Raw genomic sequence first — 12,825 nt, 5'->3', positions numbered from 1 at the left:
ATTGTTGGAAAATGAGTTCTCTGAGGCGGGGGTGGGGGTAGGAGGGGGCCCCCAGGCTCATTACAACACAGAATGCATAGCTGTTGGTCGTCCAAACTCTCCATTTGGCTTTATTTATAATCCTAATTATACCCTCCAGGAAGAACAACTGCTGATCAACCCAGTTAGGAATTAAAGTTAATAAAATGAAGAGACGGCAACAAATAATCAATTCAAATGCTGCCAAAAGCCATGGTCAATGGCAGAGAAGCCTGCGGTGATCGTGCGCCCCTGGTCTTCATCACGCCCTTCCCCTCTCCTGTTTCCCGCCCTGCCATGACTCAGTCGACCTGCTATCATCTCCTGTTGGGGGCTGTCAGGCTTCAAGGGCCCCGTCGGTTCCCTGGTCAGTCTGGCTCTCTCTCCACATGCCCTCTGCCCCCCTCCCTTGCTAAAGGGCCATGTAGTGTGGAATGAGGCCTCTGTATGCAGACCTCCAAGAATCAGACAGGAAACAGGACCTTGGTGGCTATCTTCCTTCCCAAATCTCCTGTGTTCTCCTTTGCTGCTCCCTTACCTGACCTCCCTACCTCCCTTTCCTCTCATTTCCCACTATCTTCTTCTCTACCTGCCTCCATAATGCCCTGAATGTTCTGAGCAGGGCCTGGATTCTTGGGACATCCCAAATGGGTGAGCGGGCACTCCTGGCTTTCCTCAGCAACACTGGCAGCTCAAACACAGCCTCCAGCTTCTGCAGACCTCGTTTGAGGGAACTGGAGAGGGAAACAAGTCTTCTCACAGGCGCTGTTGTCGAATCAGTGGGCTCCTGACTCTGCTTCCTTTGGTCCCAGGCAGCCTGCCCTCTGCTCACCAGTCTACAGCAGGCCCAGAGGAATCAGCATGGGTTACCTGGGAGGCCAACAGCAGGTGGGGACTGGGACATTCTCTGCAGTAGGTAGGAAGGGCACACTGGTTGGGGTCCTACCTCTGACCCTTTTGCCAACTCCCAGAACCCGTGTACCATGTGCTTACCAGCCCCCTAGGGGAAACAACAAATCTCCCCAGGGTTTGTGGTAGTCATCCCAGGGGTTCTGGCTTCTTCTGGCCTGGTGTTTGCCCAACTCCAAACTCTTGGCTCTGCCTCCCCACTCCTGGCCCTTTGGACTTCGGGTTTCTATCTAGTCTTCTTGGCATTCTGAGATGGGCATTGACTCGGCTCACACGTTGGGATGCCCAGTTTATGCACTGCCTTAGTAGGAGCTATGCCCCAAATATCTACACCAGATTCTTGGCCTTTGCCCCAGGGAAGCCAGGCTGGACAACTCGAGTGACAGGGAAGTAGAGCGCCCAGCAAAGGAACAGAGAAGAAATTAGTGCTGCCTCCAGGGTGGGTCATGCAAGTGAGGGCTGATGGAAAGACTTCATCATCAGACTTCAAGGACTCAGCTCCATGGGTGGCTCACTCATCCCTCTTATTGTAATCAGTGTTTACTTGTCTGCCTCGCCCACTAAACTGTGGGCTCTGCAAGGGTGGATTTATGTCTGATTGGCTTCTGGATCTCCACTTCCTGGTGTAGGTCCTGGCTCTCTGATCAAGTGTGTACTGAATGAAAAAAGCAGACAAATGAGTGAGTTCTTTCTCCTTTATTCCTGCCATAGTTAATGTCATCCTATCCACATAAGGCCCAAGCAAGAAGCATAAGGTCATCAGGTTCTGTTGATTCTACTTAAAATACTTTTCCAACCAATGCCTTCTTTGGGGGACTCTGTGTTTCTTGTATGGGTAATTCCAGTCAAGAATTGGTGGACTAATTTCCTGGCTTCTTCTTCTTTTGTTTTTTTTTGACTCTTCCACTTGTCCACCTTCCCTATTGCTTACAGGTATAACACAAATATAATCATGCCATTCTTTTGTTAAAATACCTTCCACAAATCTTCATTTCTCACAAAATAAAGTACAGTGTCTCTAGACTCTCCATGATTTTGGTTCAACCTACTCTTCTAGCTCGTTTCTCATCTAATTTCCCTGTGGATCCTGCGAGCCACCCCCACGGAACTTCTTACTATCTTCAGGAATGTTATTCTTCCATCTCCACTCTTTGTTGCCTCTATCTCCACTGCAAAGTTTGTTCTCTGCAACAATCCCCAGCCTTCCCGATCTCCTTAACTCATATTAGTCCTTTAAAACTCAGTTGAAATGTCACCTCCTCTGTGGCTCCTCTGATGTCATCAACTAGCCACCAAACATCCCTTTCTTATGCTTCTTTTCATCTCGCACATGGATCACAGAGTATTGCAGCTATAGGCTTCATATCTTCTATGCATGAACACATAAGTTCCTTGACGGCAGAGCCTCACACTCACCTCCATGTACCCAAAGACAGCAGAGAACATTGTGTGTGGCAGGAGAGGCGTATACCATAGGCTGTGTGGCCTTGGACAAGTTACTTAGCCTGTCTCTCATTTTGTTCACTTATAAAACTATCAAAATAATAGTTCCTGCCTGAGGGGATCTTCCACCAATGAGAATTAAATGAGTTACTACATGTGAAGGGCATGGAGCACATATTCAGTCCTCAGTAATGCATATTAAGCCCTCAATAAATGTCAGCTGGGGCTTTCCAGGTGGTGGGGTGGAAAAGAATCCGCCTGCCAATGCAGGAGACGCAGCTTCAATCCCTGAGTTGGGAAGATCTTCTGGAGGAGGAAATAGAAAACCACTCCAGTATTCTTGCCTTGAAAATTCCATGGACAGGGGAACCTGATGGGCTACAGTTCTAAGGGGTCACAAAGGGTCAGACAAGACTAAGCGACTGAATACACACACACACAAATGTTAGCTACTGTTATTAACTGTGATTATTAGGCCCTTTGTAAATGTTTTTCGAATGAATGAGAGTCTACAGAGTCTAACAAGACCCTTTTCTACCCATAAGGAATACTCATTATCAGAATCCTTCTATTCAGATCTTAAAGGCAGGTCAAAGTACCATCTATGTCACCTATATTGGTGGTAATTCATTGGTGAGTAACCATTTGCCGCTTCTTTACGTGGAGCTGAAAATGTCGGTTTAAAGAAAGATGACTGAAAAAAGTTTTACCATACTTATGAGAAGAAGGACAGGAAGGGACAGGGTTTGAGCAACTTGATGATGGTGGTGATACTGAAAGCGCCAGAGTCACCCATCAATCCATGAGTTAGCCACAAATTCCTTCACCGCCTTTCAGACTAAATTACAAAGAACCAGATGAGGAAGGAAATGTCTATATCCAAAAAAACCTTAATTGAATATCAATCATTTCTTCAGAGGATGATGATTATTTTGATGTTAGTTCAAATTCTGATTCTTCTTACTATTTGTAAGATGTTGATATATCCCTGAGTCTTGCTGATCTATAACATGGAAATAATTATTATCTCATGTGGTTTTTGTGAGGTTAAAATAACATTAAATGAGATAATTTACATATAACATAAAGCATTGTGATCATAGGTGTGTACAAATTAGAGTCTGAAATAATTTTGAAATGTATGCTGTACCTGGATCCAAAAAAAATGCTTACTTCCTAAGCAAGAGTAACATTGGGCAGTTATAGGTATATTTCTCATTCTTATATTCTAGTAAGAAAAAAAAAATTGAACTGTGGCCCAAACATTTTGTTAATGACTAGAAAAAACAGTTTTAAAAAACACAGTCCTTGCCCTCATTAATTCATGATCTAGTGAGGGAGATAAATAAGACAGCAGATCTTCAGTCGTGAGTCAAGTCCCACAGGAAATGTGGTGTGTCCTCACAGAGAGGAAGCACTGAACTGAGATGGGACAAGACGGGAGGGGAGGTGGTTAGAGAAGGCTTCTGGAGGAGATGATACTTGAACTAGGTCTTAAAGAAATCATCCAGAGGAGGGGGAAGGGAAGCTCATTCAAGGCAGAGAGAGCAGTGAATACAAAGATCCTGGAGCACAAAATGCCATCCCACTCTAGGAAGAGCAAACTGCCTGACAAGGGCAGAACCAGTGCCTTAGTGGGGAGGCAAGTGAAGCAACAGGAAAAGCAAGCCAGCCTCATGTCATGAGAAGCCACTGATTCTAGGCTAAGGAGTCCTGATTCCATCCTGAAGAAGATGGAAAGCCGCTGAAAGCTGCAAACAGAAGGACTTGGCGGCATTAGTGTCTTGGTTGGCTCACTTCGGAGATCTTGTGGGGGACAGGCCAAAAGACAGGAGACCAGGAGTCCAGGAGGAGGTTATTGCAGAAATGCAGACAAGATATTCCCACCTGGAGCTGTTCCCAGACAATGAGGAAGCTGACTCCACAATTTCAATCCGTGTATAAGTTGACAAATATATCCTATCCTGCAGTAGATGCTTGTGAAGAAATGGCATCTGTATGCTTTCAGGACACAGGCTGGGGGACCAATCAGAGGTGCCCCTACAAGGAATGGCACAGAGGCAATTTTGTGGGGAGATAGGTCTAAGAGGAAATTGGAAATATCAAGGGAACATTTCACCCAAAGATGGGCACAATAAAGGACAGAAAAGGTAGAGACCTCGTAGATGCAGAAGAGACCAAGAAGAGATGGAAAGAATACGTGGAAGAACTGTACAAAAAAGATCTTCATGAACCAGGTTAATACAATGGTGTGCTCAGTCACCCAGAGCCAGACATTCTAGAGTATGAAGTCAAGTGGGCCTTAGGAAGTACTGCTGTTAATAAAGCTAGTGGATACAATGGAATAGAGCTATTCAAAACTCTAAAGGATGATGCTATCAAAGTGTTGGAATCAATATGTCAGCAATCTGGAAGACTCAGCAGTAGCCACAGGACTGGAAAAGGTCAATCCTCATCCCAATTCCCAAGAACGCTAGTACTAAAGAATGTTCTAGCCAACAGACAATTGCACTCATCTTCCATGCTAGTAAGGTCATGCTGAAAATCTTGCATGCTAGGCTTCAGCATTACACAAACCAAGAACTTTCAGATATCCAAACTAGGTTTAGAAAAGGCAGAGGAATCTGAGATCAGATTGCCAACATTCGCTGGATCATAGAGAAACCTAAGGAATTCCAGAAAAACATCTACCTCTGTTTCATTGATGTTAAAGCCTTTGACTATGTGGATCATAACAAACTGTGGAAAGCTCTTAGAGAGATGGGAATATCAGACCATTTTACCTATCTCCTGAGAAACCTGTATGCGCATCAAGAAGAAACAATTAGAACACTGTGTGGAACAACTGATTCGTTCAGGATTGAGAAAGGAGTACGAAAGGGCTGTCTGCTGTCACCCTATTTATTTAATTTATATGCTGAGCACATCATGAGAAATGCCGGGCTGGATGAATTACAAACTGGAATCAAGATAGGCAGGAGAAACATCAACAACCTCAGATACTGCTCTAATGGCAGAAAGCAAAGAGAAACTTAAAAGACTCTTGATGAGGGTGAAGGAGGACAGTGAAAGAGCCGGCTTAAGACTAAATATTAAAAAACTAAGATAATGCATCCAACCCCATTACTGCATGGCAAATAGAAGAGGAAAAGTTGGAAGTAGCGACAGATTTCCTCTCCTTGGGCTCCAAAATCACTGCAGACAATGACTGTAGCCATGAAATTAAAGGATGCTTGCTCTTTGGAAGAAAAGCTATGACAAACCTAGACAGTGTGTTGAAAAGCAGAGACATTACTCTGCCAACGAAGAACTGTATAGTCAAGGCTGTGGTCTTCCCAGTGGTCACTTACAATTGTGAGAGCTGGACTGTAAAGAAGGCAGAGTGCCAAAGAATTGATGCCTTCGAACTGTGGTGCTGGAAAAGACTCCTGAGAGTCCCTTGGACAGCAAGGAGATCAAACCCGTCAATCTTAAAGGAAATCAACCCTATGTACTCGTTGGAAGAACTGACACTGAAACTGAAACTCCAGTTCTTTGGTCACCTGATGCGAATAGCCGACTCATTGGAAAAGTCCCTGATGCTGGGAAAGATTGAGGGCAGAAGGTGAAGAGGGCATCAGAGGATGAGGTGGCTGGATGGCATCACCAATGCAAGGGACATGAACTTGGGCAAACTTCGGGAGATGGTGAGGGACAGAGGCACCTGACGTGCTGCAGTCCGTGGGGTCGCAAAGAGTTGGACACAACTGGGCAAGTGAACAACAAAGGTCTAAAAGGATCTACTCCCCGAAATATTTATAGAGGTTATTTCTAGGTGGCAGAATGATGGGAGATTTGTATTATTCTTTTTTCCTACAATAAACATGAGGTATTTACATATTTTTAAAAAGAATTAAATAATTTAAATACATCAACCCTAGATCCAGGACATTCATTAGGCACTAGAAGGTGGATACTTCAGAAGCCTACATGCAGTTTGGAGTCTATGAAGGAGAGAAGATTTAGGAGGGAAAGAACAAAATCTGCTCAAGCAGGAGAATAAGCATCTCCACTGTAGAGGGATCCTAGTGAGCAGAGTCAAGCTCAGCAAGAAGGCAGTGAGCTACCCATCAAAGGCAGGATGACACACCAGTCAGTCATCTGGTAGAGGACTGGGGAGCACGCACGCTCAGCACAGGCAGATTTTTAGTAGGAGGCTGAAAGACACGAGGGGAGAGATTGTGTAACTGAGTTGTGGGGAAGAATAGTGGCTTATTGTTGGAGACCCGATAAACAAATCAAGAATGTTCATCCTGGGGGTGTGGGCCTGAAATAAGTTCCAAGACAACTTAATGATCCATCACAGGTCTTCTTCCAGGATGAGTCACTGGAGAATTATATTAACCTGTTCAGTCTTCATTGCCCCAGCACCTGCAACAAAGTCACTGAGATATGGCAGCTGAGCTGCTCTCAGGACAGAGCCTCCACCCAGTACAATAGGAGAGATGACACCAGCCAGCCCTGGGCAGGCCACAATCTCAACTTCATCGCGAATGTTCAGCCCCTGATGGAGGTAAATGCTCCTCCCCTCTGACTGCCAGCACTCTGGTGACAAAGTGTAGGAGGACAGCTGCTGAATCGGCCCAGGTCTGCTCTGAACAGTAGCGATGTCCTTTTGCAGGAGCTGATTAATGAGATAGAAACTGGTGGCTTAGGAATCAGGGCCAATTGCAGTCATATCAGAAATGAAAATAAGAAACTACTGGAAGAAATGAAGGAACTCACAAGTCTTCCACCAGAGGCTCTGAACTTCTATTCTGGGTCCACCTCACAAAAGCCGTGTGATATTGTGCATTTCATTCAACTCCTTGGAGTCTCAGTTTCCTTAAATGTGAAGTGGTGGTAACAACCCAGTTCTCTTAGCCTAGAGGCTAATAGCAGTGCACGCTCATGTCGAGCTTGTTGTGTGTCCAGCACTATCCTAAGGGCTTTACACATAGATAAGTGATAGATAGATAGCAGCAACCCTACGTGTGCTCATGTTTAGTCACTCAGTCATGTCCGGCTCTTTGCAACCCCACCCACCAGGCTCCTCTGTCCATAGGGTTTTCAGACAAGATACTGAAGTGGATATCCTCCTACAGGGGAACTTCCCAACAGGGATCGAATCCACATCTCCTGTGTCTCTTACTGCAGGTGGATTCTTTACCTGCTGAGCCATCAGGTATTATTATGATTGTCATTCTAACTGAAGCTTGGAGAAAAGTGCCCAAAGTCAGACATTATTATGGAATCCGGACTTAAACCTGGGCAGCCAGACTCCAGAGTCCATGCTTCAAATCTCCATTCATCTGCATCAGCCGCAAAACGCTTTACAATAGATGCAGAGTTGGGCAGCAGGTGGCTCTTCTTCCAGCATTGGAGCTCAGTATTCAGAGAGTCTGACAGTGTCTGGTAGGAGCCCAACCACAGTCAGGATATGGCCAGGATTTGGCAGCAGGGAGTAGAGACACAACCATTGGCTAGGCTAGGAATTTTGAGAAAGAGGTTTACTCTCTAGGTGGCCAGGGGTCAGGGGAAAGATTGTGAAGCCTATAGTAGGGAAGCCATCAGAACTGGGGTTCAGTTGACAGTGGCTTGGTCACAGTAGGGAGAAAGTGAAATCGCTCAGTCATGTCCGACTCTTTGCAACCCCATGGACTGTAGCCTACCGGGCTCCTCCATCCATGGGATTTTCCGGGCAAAGGTACTGGAGTGGGTTGCCATTTCCTTCTCCAGAAGATCTTCCTGACCCAGGGATCGAACCCAGGTCTACCTGCACTGCAGGCAGACTCTTTACCCTCTGAGCCACTAGAGAAGCTCACACAGTAGGGAGAGCCATATACAAATATGAGGCCTGTGAGCATGATGTCAAAACAAGGGAAGGAGTTAACTAGCATATGCAAAGGTTTAGGACAGTGCTTCACACAGGTGGTGGTGGTGGTGGTGATGGTGATGATGATGGTAATGGTATTTTGGTAGCCAGGATCTGGGGTTCAGGAACAGGATTTCAGTTCCTTAAAGCAGAAGTAATCAGAGTGGGCTTTGATGCTTTATAATATTTTTCCCCCATAAGGCTGGGACCAGTATCGTCAACTTTTAAATTTACCCAAGTGAGGCCATTCAAACAACCAAAAACTTACCACCCACCATCACTCTGGTTTCATAAAAGAAAGGCTTTTTACCAAAAGTAAGACAGATGTAATTTCAAAATAGCCATTTAAATTGGAAACAAAAATTAACTTAAGAAAGTGCTTGTTTACATTATCTTTTTCTCAGAGGGCAGCTGATAGAGCCCAGAGCATGGGTGATGGGCAGGGGAGAGTTTAGAATATACTCATGTCCAGGGCTCCCCTACCTAGGGCCAGGACTATCTTGGGGGCGTGGTTACAAGGAACATGACAAAGACTCTATGGCCACGAGCAAGTTGTCTGTGCTGGCCCTGAGCTGTCACGCTGACTGAAGCCATCCACATCTTCACCTGGCATCTCTGAAGTCCTGTGCAGACACTCCAGGACACTTACTTCCTGCCCAGCCTGCTCCCACTCCATTCCAGAGCCACCTGGGTCCCTTCCCACTTACAACCTTCCTCTTGCCCTTTGGAACTGACTCCTGAGTTCTCGTTCTTCAGTTTGACCTTTGGAACTCTCTAAGGGCCTTGGCTGGAACCTACCTCCTGGCTCCTCCTGCTCCCACTGGTCTTTGAGTAAATACCCTGCCCCATCCCTACCCGTGGACCTCAGCCTTGGCCCTTGTCCTCAATTGCTGAGGACCTTCATGGAATATTGGAGCTCAGATCAGCCTTTGCATCCACTGATCCAGCACTTCTTCCACCACATTCTTCTGTTCCCCTGTGTTTGGTCTGGAGAGGCCCTATTGGCATGAGGAACAGAGAAGACTGAGTCTCAAGTTTGGTCACAATCTGTAGAAACTAATAGGCTCCAGAGCAAGAAGCTAAATGAGTAATTAACCCACATCCGTGTCGAAGACTGTCTCTTGGATTTGTCTGGAAACTCTGAAGCAGGGACAGATCCTGATCACCTTTTATTTAATATTTTATTTTCTACTGACCCCCCCAACCCCCCACGCCCAATACTTCCCCCAAAACTAACTAGCCAAGTCCATTCGCAATATATTTGTTGCCTTGAATTTGATTCTTTCATTTAACATACATTTACTGATCACTTGCCAAGAATGAGCTACTCTGATAGGCACTTGGAGAGACACTAAGAACAAAGACATGGACACTGCCCACAAGGATCCAATAGGAAGGAGGGTGCACACCCACAGAACTAAAAATGAAGTAGGAAATACATAATGTTTCCAAAGACCAGGAAGGCTGAGCTGAACTGGTTTTACCTCCAAGTGCTTGGATGGTTTGGCCCCTCTGCATCAGCCCAGCCAGGAAAAAGAAATCTCCCTACTGGGGCTCCAACCACATCCCAGTGGCACATGAATGCAGCTCTGAGCTGAGAGCCTGCATCGCAGTGATTTGTTTTGTTTCCAGAGAGGTTTTTCCCCTTTAGCTCCTCATTTGCCTGGGTCAGCTAGCACTCCTTCTCCCTGACCTTACTCCCACACTCATCCTAAATAAGACAAGACCTTTTCTTAAAAGCAATTGCAAGATAAGGGTGCCCTTTATGTGTTATTTTCATTAATTTATTGGTGCTTATTTTTTGTACTGCATTTGATTGGCCTTGTACTTACTTTGTTGAAGCCCGAAGCTTGTTTAAGCAAATGAGCATGAAAAAGGGGGAAACAAATCAAAGAAACACTAAACTCTCCAAAAAAAAAAAAAAAAAAAAAAAATCAGCTGATTTAGTACCAGTGATGAGGTTTCCCAAGAAGAGAATCCAAAGCAGTTTGGGTAGGAGTTATCTTTCAGGCCAATGATACCGATCAGGGATTTCCATAACTTGCTGTATACCTCACTGTTAAATGACGCTAGCAGTGAGTCAGCTTCCTGTGGGGCCACAGGCTATGTCCATCCCCAGGGGGGTTTGTGCTGTTGGCCTTTGGTGGTCTGCCAGGCCGGAAGCTACTCCTAGTGGTCTACCTTCCAAGCTGCGCGCAGTCTTTCAGGGTAAAGCTCTTCAAACTTCCACACCCTTTTGGTGGTAGCATGATCACTTTCTTCCTCATTTATAGCTGTATTGAGTGGGGACACTCTGGGCTGAAAGAAAGAATTGAATTCCCAAGTCAGAAGACCTGGGTTCTAATCTTAACCATGACAAATACCCTAACTTCTCTGGGATGATGTTTCCCTGAATCAAAGTTCAATGATACTATGCATGCTTATTTAATTGTAACTATTTAATTATAAATTAATGCAATTCATTGTAAAAAAAAGTGAAGACGGTACCGAAATATATCAAGATAGGTCCCTCACCTCCACCCACCATCACCTCCACTCTAGTTGCATGAGCAGCCTTCCAGAAATTGTCTATGCCCATACAAAGGTTATCACTAGGTATGTTTTGATCTCATCTATTATAGTTTCCAAGGTTGCTATTGTTGTCTTAGTCACTCAGTCGTGTATAGCTCTTTGCTACCCCATGGACTGTAGCCTGCGAGGCTCCTCTGTCCATGGAATTTTCCAGGCAAGAATACAGGAGTGGGTTGCCATTACAGACTGCTAATAGCTGTGTAATTTCTCAGTTTCCAAGATAAGACGCTGTCTTCTTAACACATTTTATTATTTTGGCATCAAGAAAGGTTTATGCTTTTTGGTTTTCTGTGGTTTTTAAAATTTCATTTTTCTCTAGAAAATTCCAGAGATAAGGAACAGTATACAGCTGGCTTGTACAGAGCTGACAATTAATTATGCATATCTTTTCCAAACTCTTCACTTAGTAATGTCACATTAGCAGCTTGAAATCAGCCCTGGTAGGAGTATTTAAACCACAGAAACTGGCGTACGTGCTAGTCAGGTGGCCTGCGTGCTCAGTTGCTTCAGTCATTTCAAACTCTTTGTGACCCTATGGACTGTAGCCCGCCAGACTGCTCTGTCCATGGGATTCTCCAGGCAAGAATACTGGAGTGGTTGCCATTTCCTCCTCCAGGGGATCTTCCCCACCCAGGACTGAACCTACGTCTCCAGCACCTCCTGCATTGCAGGCGGATTCTTTACCACTGAGCCACTAGAGAAGCCCAGAAACTGGCAAATACTGCAAATCAGGACTCCCCCACCCCATCCAGTTTACCAGCATGTTGCTGGGCAATGTGAAGAACATGCTTTAGCAACCCAAGAGGGTCAAATAGTGCTGTGTAGTTTGACAGGCTTTGTGGAGTCAAGAGAACTGGCTTTGTAGGCTATGTTCTTGCTGGCAAAAGATAATAGAATCTTAGACAAGATGATGGAAAGAAAAGAATAGAAGACTTTACAACTCCTCTACCCTGCTGTCCTGAAGGGAACATTTCACATCTTTTCGGCCTCTGTGATAGAGGTTAGAACAACGGCCTTCATGAATCATACCCCATATGTCTATTCCCTTGTGCAGTGTGATGTTGCTGCTCCCCCACCAAGAGTTCAAGTCTATATTTTTGAATTTACTTTTATTGAAGTATAGTTGAATTACAATGTTGTGTTAATTACTGCTGCACAGCAAAATGACTCAGTTATACATACATTCTTTTTTGTGTTCTTTTCCATTAAGGCTTATCACAGAATATTGGATATAGCTCCCTGTGCCACACAGCAGGGCCTTGTTGTTTATCTATGTCAAGTCTGCTTTTACATCTCCTTGAATATGAACTGGCTTCATGACTTTTTTGGACCAATAGAAGATGGCAGAAATGATGTACAAATTCTGGATCTTAGCTCTAAAGGGGTCTTCTAGTTTCTATTGTCACCTTCTCATACCCTCGCAACCACCACACCCTGAGGAAGTTCAGTCGGTCTCTGAAGGATGAGGGGCCATTTGGAGGACTGACAACCAGCATCAACTGCCAGAGAGGTGAATAAGGCCATGTTGAACCCTCCAGCCCAAGTCAGATGTCTGAAGCCATATGAATGATCACAGGTGAGACTAGGAGAACCACCCAAGTAGCCAATTCATAGAATGTGAGATGCAATGAACCATTGTTTTAAGCCAAGTTTTGCTGTGGTTTGTTAGCTACCTGAAACAATCTCAAAATCTAGAGAATGCAGAGAGCCTGGAAAGTTGAATGCCTCTCTCTGCTGTGGATACATCCCCTCTGCTGCTGCTGCTACTGCTAAGTCACTTCAGTTGTGTCCAACTCTGTGCGACCCCATAGACGGCAGCCCACCAGGCTCCCCCGTCCCTGGGCTTCTCCAGGCAAGAACACTGGAGTGGGTTGCCATTTCCTTCTCCAATGCATGAAAGTGAAAAGTGAAAGTGAAGTTGCTCAGTCGTGTCCGACTCTTCACGACCCCATGGACTGCAGCCTACCAGGCTCCTCTGTCCATGGGATTTT

At 45.2% G+C, this 12,825-nt stretch overlaps 1 long non-coding RNA gene across 1 annotated transcript in view; it reads left to right on the top strand.

The window, feature by feature from the left end:
* LOC129649155 (uncharacterized) overlaps positions 1-12,405 on the top strand; it is a 41,251-nt gene extending 28,846 nt beyond the window's left edge. Inside the window, exon 3 of the long non-coding RNA XR_008712993.1 lies at positions 12,045-12,405. This is a non-coding gene — a long non-coding RNA (uncharacterized LOC129649155). The remainder of the gene's footprint in view (positions 1-12,044) is intronic.
* Positions 12,406-12,825: the final 420 nt, after the last annotated feature.

Source organism: Bubalus kerabau, chromosome 4 (assembly GCF_029407905.1).
Source record: "Bubalus kerabau isolate K-KA32 ecotype Philippines breed swamp buffalo chromosome 4, PCC_UOA_SB_1v2, whole genome shotgun sequence".
Taxonomy (NCBI): Eukaryota; Metazoa; Chordata; class Mammalia; order Artiodactyla; family Bovidae; genus Bubalus; species Bubalus kerabau.
Note: the sequence above shows the minus strand (reverse complement) of the source record. Positions and strands in the feature narration are given on the sequence as shown.